The sequence below is a fragment of the Leptonychotes weddellii genome, chromosome 4, assembly GCF_054177405.1.
Source record: "Leptonychotes weddellii isolate Sample4059 chromosome 4, ASM5417740v2, whole genome shotgun sequence".
NCBI lineage: Eukaryota > Metazoa > Chordata > Mammalia > Carnivora > Phocidae > Leptonychotes > Leptonychotes weddellii.
Genome location: NC_138372.1, coordinates 10,963,007 through 10,974,641, shown reverse-complemented (window position 1 = coordinate 10,974,641; position 11,635 = coordinate 10,963,007). Strand labels below are relative to the sequence as shown.

Genomic DNA, 11,635 nt, shown 5'->3' with positions numbered 1-11,635 from the left:
TTTTTTTTTTTTTAAAGATTATTTATTTATTTATTAGAGAGTGAGCAGGAGAGAAACAGCATGAGAGGGGAGAGGGTCAGAGGGAGAAGCAGGCTCCCCGCTGAGCCGGGAGCCCGATGTGGGACTCGATCCCAGGACCCTGGGATCATGACCTGAGCTGAAGGCAGTCGCTTAACCAACTGAGCCACCCAGGCGCCCTGCACCTTTCTCTTTTATTGTATCTTGGAGATTGTGCCATATTGGAACAGAAGTAATCCATCTTTTTCTCAGCTTCGTTGTGTGGATGTGCTGGATTTGTTCATCTAGTCAGTTTTTGATAAACATCAATAAGTAATGCTTTACTACCACTCTTTTTTTGAAAGTAGATTTGGGTATGGTGTGTTAGAAGGAACACTGAGCTGAAAAACAAAAGACACAGGTTCTGTTTTGCCACCAATTACCTGCACGACTTTAGGAAGTTGCATGTTTTCTGACCTCAGTTTCTCCTCATTGGTACAATAAGGGTTCAGTTGCTCTGTAATCTTTAAGATCTCCTGCTATAATATTTTATATTTTTCTGGAAATTTTATTAGCCATATTTTAAACCTATTGCTCAGTAAAGTATGCAACACATAGGAAAACTATAAATGAGAACATCAGATTAAGTTTTAAAAGTACTGCTGAGGGTTTTCTGAACTTGGATCTACTGTAGTGTTTGTTTAAAAAAAAAAAAGATTCCTGGACCCTTCCCTATTTTCGGATAGTCTCTGGGAAATTTACTTACTAGGTGATTTTTTTTTTCTTTAATGGTCAAGTGAGCTTATGAAACAAAGATTTACTTTATGTGTACATGCCGTTGTCCTTTAGGTTTCTGGAGGATAGGGAATAAACAGATTATTCACCTTTTATGAATTCCTTTGCTCTCACCACCACCAAAAAAAATAGAAGTAGAAATAAAAATTTCCATTCCCTTAAAGCATCTTGTCAAAATGTATTATGTTCTTCGTAGAATGTGTTTGTGTGTCCGTGAGGAAGCTGGCTCTATGTGCAAACTGAGAGATTTGGTAAGAGTTATCTTGGGATTGTAGAGTACTTTGAATTCTACTTCCTTAAACACCATTTCCCCATGCTTCTCATTTGCTCACATTTAGTGAATTCTTTCCTGGAGACTTCAGAATAAATTGATGGGGCCCGAGACTGGAATCAGGGAAGTTAGATATTAGATAGGTATTAGCTGTAGTAGTTTAAATGTGAGTAACAATGACCAGCATCACAGCAGAGGGAATAACAGTAAAGGCAAGACCATTTTGAAGAATGAACCAAAGGGGGAAGGTAAAAGTCTGTATGCAAGATACTATGAAATGGAACATGTTATAGTTATTTTTTTGAGAATTATTTTAAATTAATTTCAAAGCCTGATTTATACTGTCTCTTTTTTAAGAAATGGAATCATAGAATTCAATTCAAATTCTGGCTCCTCTTCTTTTTACAAAGCTATGTAATCTTGAGCAAATTAATTTATTTGAGCCCTGTTATCCTTATCTGTAAAACATGACTGATAAAATGCCCCTCATAGAGTTGAGGTAAGGGTTAAATGAGATAAGGCAGCTGGCACATACTCTCAATACCTGTTGATTCCTTTAAAAAAAAAATTTAAATTCAGTTAACATATAGTTTATTATTAGTTTCAGAGGTAAAGTTTAGTGATTGATCAGTTGCATATAATACCCAGTGCTCATTATATCAAGTGCCCTCCTTTAATGCCCATCACCCAGTTACCCCTCCCCCCTCCCCCCACCCCTCCAGCAACCCTCAGTTTGTTTCCTAGGGTTAAGAGTCTCTTATGGTTTGTCTCCCTCTCTAATTCCCTTTTATTTTATCATCTTGACACCAGCCACATTTTAATGGCTGTTTAAGAACTTTATACTCTTTTTTTTTTTTCTTTTAAAGATTTTATTTATTTATTTGACAGAGAGAGACACAGCGAGAGAGGGAACGCAAGCAGGAGGAGTGGGAGAGGGAGAAGCAGGCTTTCCGCTGAGCGGAGGGCCCGATGCGGGGCTCGATCCCAGGACTCTGGGATCATGACCTGAGCCGAAGGCAGACGCTTAACGACTGAGCCACCCAGGCGCCCCAAGAACTTTATACTCTTGAGTCTGTGCAGTGGCAGCATTGGAATCACCAGGGTTAGAATGCAAAATGTCAGGTCCCACTCCAGGCCCACTGAATCCAAATCTGTAGTTTAATGAGATCCACATTAAAACTCGAGAAGCGTTGGAACTTTAAGAGATTTCCAGTGAGAGATTTCCTCCTTTTTGCCTGAGTTCCTAACGATAGGGTTTTTCTTTTTACCTTCGGCAGGTTGGTTTTGCTATGCACTATTAGCTGAAGTTATTTTATTTATTTATTTATTTAGATTTTCTTTTTTTCGAAAAAAGGATTATTTGAGAGAGAGAGTATGCACGAGTGGGGGGGAGAGGCAGAAGTAGAGGGAGAGAGAGAATCCTCAAGCAGACTCCCCACTGAGCTTGGAGCCCAACACGGGGCTCTATCTCAGGACCCCAAGATCATGACCTGAGCCAAAATCAAGAGTTGATGCTTAACCACCTGGGCCACCCAGGCACCCCAGGATTTTATTTTTTAAGTAATCTCCACACCCATCGTGGGGCTTGAACTCACAACCCCAAGATCAAGAGTGGCAAGCTCCACTGACTGAGCCAGTCAGGCACCCCTGAAACTATTCTAGATGAAACATATGAGCAGATGTTTAAAGTTCAACTGCAGAAATCTTTCTATGTTATTATTAAATAGTGTTAAAGGTTAAGTTCAGCTAGATTTTTAACTATTGTGAGACATTCAGAAGAATGCATAAAATGTATGTGTTTTAAAGAATAATTATAAGCAAACACCTGTGTAACCACCAACCAAGTCAAGAGGTAGAATATTGCTGGTGCCTCAGAAGCACTTCCAATGTACTCCTCTTTAATGACATCCATTGCTGTCTCTTGGAAGTAATCACTGTTCATCTTTTGTGATAATTTCCTTGCTTTTCTTGATACTGTTATCACCTGCATGTATATCTCTAAACAGTAGTTTAGTTTTGCCTATTTGTCAGCTTTACATAAATGGAACCATACTTTATGTATTCTTTTGTTGTAGTCTTTTGCTCAATTTTAAAGTAGCGAAGCCCAAAAAAGTCTGGCAAGTTTCGAACAATTTTAGAATAATTTTAGCTATAGCGTTAAACCTTGATGTTTAGTTGTCTGTAGAGAACACCCATTAATGCAGAGTTTGTTTTTCCCCCTACTTAAAGATACACAGTTGTAATATGTAAACCACTCAGCACTTCGATTCTGAACATTACAAAATTGCTAATTTTCTTATATTTATTTTTGGCAGGAATATTATAAAATCTCCTGGGTGTCTTTTCTTTTTAATTAGACTATAGAATATTCTACTTTTAAATATGCATTTTTACATTTTAAAATTGGAACTGAGTTGGATTTACTGAAAATTTGGAAGACATTTTTAAAAATTAAAGAACAGATGCTTGCTGTAACCAGTTCACATAAGCGAATCCTTTTTACAAACTGCCATAGATAACTACTTTTAACAGTTGGAAATGAAATTTTTTCTGTGGTTACAAAAAAATTCATCCTTACATTTTTAGGCAGAAATGGCTTTTTGAATTTTACAGTATCTTGTAGAGTATAAAGTTAGTACATATAGTTCTACCTCCTTTTGAACAGCTGCTTAGGATTATGATTGTGTCATAATTTATCTACTCCCCTGTGAATGGACATGTAGTTTGTTTTCTTTCCTTTACCTTTTCTTTTCTTTTTTCTTTTTTTCTGTTGAAAAAGTACTGCACTGACCATCCATTTTGCAATTGTGCCAGAGTTTACTTCAGACATATTTCTAGTAGAACATCTGGATCATCTGGCATGTGCACTTAAAATGTTGACAGATAACAGTTTTTAAAAGATTTTGACAGGTACGGTTTAGTTTTCCTTCACAGTCCTCAACTTGATTGGAAATTTTGAGTTATATTTTATCTTTATTCTTTTGTCATTGATCCATTCTGTTCATTTATTCATTGTCTGCTACCTGCTAATTACTGAAGGCAGTACATACATAATTAGACATATAACCCATACTTACTGAGAAATGTGTGTACCTGATTATTATATATGGTGGAAAGTGAGAAGGAAATTTAAAGGGAATTCAGAAAAAGAGATTCCTTTTAGTTGGAGAAATCAGGGAAGGTTTCTAGAGTAGGTGGTGCTTGAGCCAGCCTTGAAGGATAGGCGGGCTGGCACATATGAAATTGTATCCCAAACAGAGCATCAAGGACAAGGGATCACAGAGGTAATAGGAAGAAGCTCTATGGAAATTTTAGTTTGTCAGAGTGACAAAGGACTAGGCTGGAGTGGGAGAGGCACACAGAAAGTGAGGTTTGACCCAGATTGTGGTGACTTTGAAGTGTTATGCTAGCTGTGGAAGCCAGTTCCTCAAAAAATTAAATATAGAATTAACATATGAGGTAGCAATTGCACTTCTAGGTATATATCCATAAGCATTGAAGCAGGAATTTAGACAGGTATTTGTGCATCAACATTCTTGGTAGCACATTCCTGGTAGCCAAAAGGTGAAAACAACGCAAATGTCCATTGAGAGGTGAGAATTACAATATTCTGTACAGTGGAATATAATTCAGCCTTAGAAAGGAATGAAATTCTGATACATACTACAACATGGATGAAGATTAAAGGCAATATGCTAACTGAAATAAGCCAGACACTGAAGGACAAATACTGTGTCATTCTACCTATATGAGCAGTCCAATTCATAGAGATGAAGTAGAGTGGGAGTTACTGGGGGCTGAGGGAGGGGAGAAATGGGGAGTTTGTGTTTAACGGGTATGGAGTTTCTGTTTGAGAAGTTTTGGAGATGGATAGTAGTGATGTTTGTACAATGTGAATGCACATAATGCAATTGAAGTAGACTTAAAATGATTAAAATGTTATTTTGTATTTTAAATGTATTTTACAATAAAAATAGAAATAAACAAGAAAAATCAATGCCGGAGACCTTGAATATTAAAGAAAAGGCATTTAGTAATCAATGAAAGTTTTTTTACTGAAGTATAATTAACATACAATGTTATATTAGTTTCAGGTATGCAATATTGATTTGATGATGCTATACTTACTCAGTGCTCATCCATAATAATTGTAGTCACCACCATCTGTAGCTATACAAAACTATTACAAATTGCTGGCTATATTCCTTACGCTGTACTTTTCATCTCTATGACTTATTTATTTTTGTATTTTGGAAGTTTGTATCCCTTAATCCCTTTATTTCACCCATCCCCTACTTGATGAAAGTTTTTGATCCAGATTTGCACCATGAAAATTAATCCTGAAATAAAATACAGAACAAATAGGAGGGGGTGCCTGGCTGGCTCATCAGTGGAGCATGGGACTCTTGATCTCAAGGTCATGAGTTTGAGCCCCACGCTGGGTGTAGAGATTGCCTTATTTATTTATTTTAAAAGATTTTATTTATTTATTTGACAGAGAGACACAGCAAGAGAGGGAACACAAGCAGGGGGAGCGGGGGAGGGAGAAGCAGGCTCCCGCCCAGCAGGGAGCCCGATGCAGGGCTCGATCCCAGGACCGTGGGACCATGACCTGAGCCGAAGGCAGACGCTTAAGGACTGAGCCACCCAGGCGCCCCAGAGATTACTTGAAAAAAAAAAAAAAGAAGAAAGGAGTAAGCAGTGGCAAAACCAGCTTTTTCTCTTTATTATAGATTAGTTAAGAGATGATTTGGGCCTCTGGGGCAGCAGTGGAGAGAAGTGGGAACGAGGGTGAATGCGGGGGATATTTGTTCTGTTTTTTAAAGATTATTTATTTTAGAGAGGGGAGAAGGAGAGGGAGAGAGAATCTCAAGCGGATTCCATGCTGAGCACAGAGCCTGACGTGGGGCTTGATCCCATGATCCTGAGATCACGACCTGAGCCAAAGTCAAGAGTCAGACTCTTAACCGACTGAGCCACCCAAGTGCCCCGAATGTGTGGGATATTTGACAACTGATTAGGTGTGGGAGGAAAGAGAAAAGGAAAAATAAAAGATGACCGCTAGGTTTTGAGTTAGATAAACAGGAGGATAAGCAGGTGGCTAGAAAATGTTGAGTATGAATTTGGCATCACCTCTCCAGAAGGCATTAAAAATATGAAAATGGGGAGATGTAATTCAGGAGAATCAGGCCTAAAGATGAGTTGTGGAGTGATTTGTCTGTCTGTCCATTTGTCCATCTGAACAAATGTCTAATCGAATCTGCCTTTGCTGGACATATTAGATGAACACGACAGTCTATAACCAAGGATCGCGTGGTCTAGTGAATCATTCTCTTAGCAGTTATGTTTGAAACCATGTAATTGCCTAACAAGAAAATGTAGCAAGGAAAGAGAAGGCAAAATGGAATTTTAGGGGCCACATCCACATTTAGGGTATGAAAGGAAAAAGGAACCTCAGAATGAGGGGTCAGAGAGGTAGTAGAGACCAGACCAATGGGAATATATAGTCATCAAGAATTAAACTGAATTTAAGGAATCAAAATAGTGATAACAGATGAAGTTGGAAATTTTCAGAAATTTGTTCTTCAGAATAAATTTAAGGTTTGCTGTTTCACTTCTGTTTGTCCATAGGTGTGATGACAGTGTAATCTTAAAAATCTTTTTTCTCTTGTGCCATTTTTCATATTTTTTGATCCATGACTGAGATCGAATTACATTAGTGTGCCAGTCTGCTGTGCTTTCAGTTTTGAATTTCTGCTATTAAGCAGAAATTCCCACTTGGAATTTTTTTCCTTAGTTTTTACCTGTAAATAAAATATTGGCTTCCTTCAATTTAAACTGGCCAGACTCATGATATTTTCCTTTCTTGTGGTAAAATATATGTAATGTATAATTAACCATTTTAGTGGATAGTTCAGTGGCATTAAGTATATTCACATTTTTATGTAACTAGTAATATATTTCTTTATTCTTACTGTTTTTTATTTATTTTTAAATATTTTATTTATTATTATTTATTTTATTTTATTTATTTGATAGAGAGAGCATGAGAACAGGGTGAGGGGCAGAGGGAGAAGCAGAATTCCCGCTGAGCAGGGAGCCAGATGCAGGACTCGATCCCAGGACCTGGGGATCACGACCTGAGCTGAAGGCAGTCGTGTAACCGACTGAGCCACACAGGCGCCCAAGATTTTATTTATTTATTTGACAGAGAGAGAGACAGGGAGAGAGGGAACACAAGCATGGGTAGTGGGAGAGGGAGAAGCAGGCTTCCTGCCGAGCAGGGAGCCTGATGCGGGCTGGATCCCCAGGACGCTGGGATCATGACCTGAGCCGAAGGCAGACACTTAACGACTGAGCCCCCCAGACACCCCATATTCTTACTGCTTTTTAAAAAACAAACCTCTTTCCTAGCAATTTTTCATCTTTCCCACACATAAAATTGATTCTTCTTGAAGTTTAATTTCACTCTAATATTTAACTCACTTAATTCGAAGTATCCAGTAGAGTGATTCAAGAGTGATACTTCATTTTCCTAGTTTTTTCTTTTTTCTTTTTTTAAAGAAATACAATGTTTTATACCACATTTTACAGAAAAATATTTTTAGAGGCAATAAAATTTTTTTTAACATTTCAACTAGTTTTATCAGGTTTGTCCTTTTGCCATATTTGCTTCAGATTTTTTTTTAAAAGGAAAATGAAAGACACAGGTATCAGTTGAAACCCTCTGTGTTCCCCTTCCAATTGCCTTGATCACTCTCTAAAATAACCTCAGTGAATTTTGTTCATTATTCCCAGGCATGTTTGTATGTTTTACTACATATTCATGTATTCATAACACTATGTAGTGATAGAATTGTGTAGGTATTAATATAACTGATAATTTTTATTTTTAAATGGGCAATATCGTACAAATTAGATTTAGTTTTATGTACTCATTTTTGTGACTGTAAAAAATGAGTTCGTGAAGGGGCACCTGGCTGGCTCAGTCAGTAGAGTGTGCAGCTGTTATCTTGGGGTCTGAGTTCAAGCCCCATGTTGGGTGTAGAGATTACTTAAAAATAAACTTAAAAAAAAAAAGAGTTGGTGAAGCATGTCTTTCTTTACTAATGTACATAACTTTTTTTTTTTACTAACAACTTCCGTTTTTAGGTCTAAAGTTAATGCAACTTTAAACTGAAAATATTCATTCTATGAAATATGTATATAATGAAATACCAATTAATTTATTTCATTAATTTAATGAAGGTGTATTCATTAGTGCTGCAACTAATTTTTGGATAACTACTGCTGCTAAACCAGCAGAGGGGGCTCAGCAATGTAAAAAAACTGCCAATGTCCGTTCCGACTAGAAAACATGAAAATTTAAAATAGAAGAGTCCGGGTGACTCTTTGCATCTTTGCATATAAATGACTAACATCTTGATTATTACAAATCTGAAATCAGTACCACTGTGGGTGAGTGTTGTTAATAATAATTTCTTGTAACATCTAAATCTTAAGCGTTTCCCCACTCCCCATGAATATATGTGTGTGTCCCTCCCTCACTCCCTCTCTCTCTCTCTCTATGTGTGTGTGTATATATATATATACACACATACACACACACATATGGATGTATGCATGTATATGATTTTGCATTTCTTTCTAAATCAGATTTTGGTAGACACTAAACATTTGTAGAATTTGGTGTAACTGTGTTGTTTAAAGTCTGAAGAATACTTTTTTTTCCTTCAATTCTTTAAGTTTGCAAATAGCTCCTGGTTCTGGCCATAGCACTATGTAAATAGGAAATAATAATGAAGATAATTATGGTAATCTGTTTTTGTTAAGTAGGCTTTTCTTTATAAAATTAAACACTTAGAACAGTAACTCTAGGCTTCCCTCAAGTACTGCTGCATTTTATAAACAGAATTTGTGGCTAAGCTTATTTTAAAAGGTTTTTGTTGTATTAGGGCTTCCTGAATTCAAGAAGTCAACTATAGATAATTTTGGAGGAAAATAAGAGAATATATTTTCTCTCCTAGTGTAATAATAAGCAAATGAGCTTAGTATAAATAAATTGCCTAGATTTACTTTATCAGTATAGTTCCCATACTAATTGTTTGTAAAGGACCGTAATTAGAAAATTGTTTGCTTTTGTAAATTTAAAAGAAAGTATTTTTTATTTACATACAAAATGTTTTACTCTGGGGTGCCTGGGTGACTCGGTCGGGGGTCTCTCTTCAGCTCAGGTCGTTATCCCAGGGTTCTGGGATCAAGCCCCACATCAGGCTTCCTGCTCAGCAGAGAGCCTGCTTCTCCCTCTCCCTCTACTGCTCCCCCTGCTTGTGCGCTCTCTCTCCCTCTCTGTCAAATAAATAAATAAAATCTTTTAAAAAAAAAAGTTCTACTCTGGCAGAAGTAGGAATGTTATTTGTACGGAGTGACAGTAATTCTTCTACCAAAGTGAAACCAGAGCTTCTAAAATGATTTGGAAATCAAGCAACACATGTTACATGATGAAAAATAGTTTCAGGAAATTTTAAAGATAACAGTATGAGGTTTTTAATTGTGGATATTACTTGACATTAAAAAGATACAGAAATGGGGCGCCTGGGTGGCTCAGTTGGTTAAGCGACTGCCTTCGGCTCAGGTCATGATCTTGGAGTCCCGGGATCGAGTCCCGCATCGGGTTCCCTGCTCGGCAGGGAGTCTGCTTCTCCCTCTGACCCTCCTCCCTCTCGTGCTCTCTGTCTCTCATTCTCTCTCTCTCAAATAAATAAATAAAATCTTTAAAAAAAAAAAAAGATACAGAATATATACACACATGTATTATTATTTTTCTGTGTATGCCTTGTGTGTGCAAAGACCTCTCCAGAGGAGCTCTGACTAAAGCATTATGCTCATTGGAAACCAAAATCAAGGGAAACCAACTGATCCTGGCCGACTGTTTTATCTCCTTTTGGACCTGTAATATTTGGCACTGCTTTCAATGGAAAATTGTTTGCTAGGCTTAGAACTCTTGGTGTAAGTGATTGTAAAGTGCAACTTTTTCTTTGAATAATGTTTACCATCCTATGTAACAATATAGGGAACACTATTTTCCAAATCAGTTTGAAATAAAGCCCAGTATGTTTACATTTTTGTGCTTATTAAGAACATTGATTCATCTAACTTACTGTTGTAGAATATACAACTGCTTTCCTCAAAGGAAACACATCTTCTGGTAAAAAATTGGTATATATGGGGCGCCTGGGTGGCTCAGTCGTTTGAGTGTCTGCCTTCAGCTCAGGTCATGATCCTAGAGTCCTGGGATCGAGCCCCGTGTTGGGCTCCCTGCTCAGTGGAGAGTCTGCTTCTTCCTCTACCTCTCCCCCTGGCTCGTGCTCTCTCCCTCCCTCTTTGTCTCTCTGTCAAATAAATAAATAAAATCTTTAAAAAAAATTGGTATATATGGTAAAACAAATTTACTCTTACTACTGGCTTGTTTAAAATGTTGTACTTTATGGGGCACCTGGGTGGCTCAGTCGTTAAGCGTCTGCCTTTGGCTCGGGTCGTGATCCCGGGGTCCTGGGATCGAGCCCCGCATTGGGCTCCCTGCCCTGCGGGAAGCCTGCTTCTTCCTCTCCCACTCCCCATGCTTGTGTTCCCTCTCTCGCTGTGTCTCTCTCTGTCAAATAAATAAATCTTTAAAAAAATAAAAAAATAAAAAAAATGTTGTACTTTAACCATACTTCTGCAAATAGAAATGTAAAACAAAGTGCAAAAAACATTTGAGTATTTACTGTATATGCCTTATTCTTTTTGAAGAATTTACATGCATTAAAGCATTTAATCCTCACAATGGCTTTATGAGATAGGTATTATTATTACTCACATTTTATAGCTAAGGAAATGAAGGCTTTTAAAAGAAATACTTAAATAGAATTCAAAAATTTAAATAGAGCTTTTGCAGGCAATTGTGATTCCAAGATATACTTTCCTTGCCAGTCTAATTTTATTCATATGCATACAAAAGTATTTCTGTACCATTTTCCCAACTACTGTGGCACCTTTGTTTTGAGAATTCTTCTGGCAGCATCAGTTTTGCCACTGTTCTCAGCAACCCCTCATTAAGTATGCCCTTAATTAGTGCACAGAGTTTGGTCAAACCTTTTTCTTCCTTCTTTAACTTTATATAAGGGGAAATTTCAAATATATTCATAAATAGGCTACTGTAGTGAATCTCTCTGTACTCCTCACTTAGCTCAAAAAATTACTGACATGTTACCTGTCTTATTTCATCTGTCTTCGTGCTTTTGGGCTGGGGTGTGGTGGAGTGTCTTTTTTTTTTTTTTATGTTATGTTAATCACCATACATTACATCATGGTGTGGAGTGTTTTGAAGCAAATTCTACATATCCTCTCATTTCACAGATAAATACGTATTCATCTTTAACTGATTTTCGGGTCTTGGGTTTGTTTTTTGTTTTCTTTTTTCCTTCCTGTATTTTGCAGCTCTTATTGACAATATACACATTTTTTTAGGATTATTTCTTTTTGATGAATTTACCTGTCATTGTGAAATATCATTGTGAAGTGTCCCTCTTT

General features: G+C 37.2%; 1 protein-coding gene and 1 long non-coding RNA gene across 2 annotated transcripts in view; both read left to right on the top strand.

Annotated features, from left to right (window-relative positions):
* Nucleotides 1-3,158, top strand: part of LOC145721190 (uncharacterized) — a 5,877-nt gene extending 2,719 nt beyond the window's left edge. The window contains exon 2 of the long non-coding RNA XR_014144692.1: nucleotides 185-3,158. This is a non-coding gene — a long non-coding RNA (uncharacterized LOC145721190). The remainder of the gene's footprint in view (nucleotides 1-184) is intronic.
* Nucleotides 1-11,635, top strand: part of FBXO42 (F-box protein 42) — a 108,922-nt gene that overhangs the window by 13,636 nt on the left and 83,651 nt on the right. The gene's annotated exons all lie outside the window — the stretch shown is intronic.